Here is an 825-nt window from a genome sequence, read left to right on the forward strand (position 1 = left end):
TTATTATTATTATTATTATTATTATTTCTGTTACTATTAGTATTCTTCTTCTTTTTATTATCATTATTATTGTTGTTATTATTACTAATATGACTATTTTTATTATTACTAATATTACTATTATTGTTATTGTTATTAAATTTTTGTTTTTTTGTTGTTGTTATTGTCATTGTTATTATAATGTTTATTATTGTTATTATTATTATTTTTGTTGTTATTTTTGTTTTTGTTGCTATTGTTATTGATATTATTATTATTATTATTATTATTTTTTTTTTTTTATTTATTTTTTTTCCTATTACTATTACTATTACTAATACTACTTCTTCTAATGCTAGTATTATTATTAACATAATTATTATCAATATTATTATTATCATTATTATTTTTTTATTATTGTTATTTTTGTTATCATCATCTTGATCCTTATCCTTATCCCTATCCTTATCATCATCAGCCTTATCATCATCAGCCTTATCATCATTCTTATCATTCTTATTGTTGTTTTGTTTTCATCACTATCTTTATTATTAATGTTTTGTTATTGCTACCACCACTACCATTGTTATTATTTTTGTTGGTTATTAGCTTGTCTTGTGGTTATCATTATTGTTGTTATTTTTATTTTGCAAATGTTAATGAAGATAATGATAACACTAATAATAATGCTTATTTTCTTTATATGATGATGTAATCATTATCATCATTATTATCCTATTGCTATTAGACTACTACAACTTTCATTAATATTGTCCTTATTATAAATACGATTTATTTTTGTTATTGTTGTTAGTTACTCTTATTTTTGGTAAGATTATTATTATT

This window comes from Penaeus vannamei, unplaced genomic scaffold (assembly GCF_042767895.1).
Source record: "Penaeus vannamei isolate JL-2024 unplaced genomic scaffold, ASM4276789v1 unanchor868, whole genome shotgun sequence".
Lineage (NCBI taxonomy): Eukaryota > Metazoa > Arthropoda > Malacostraca > Decapoda > Penaeidae > Penaeus > Penaeus vannamei.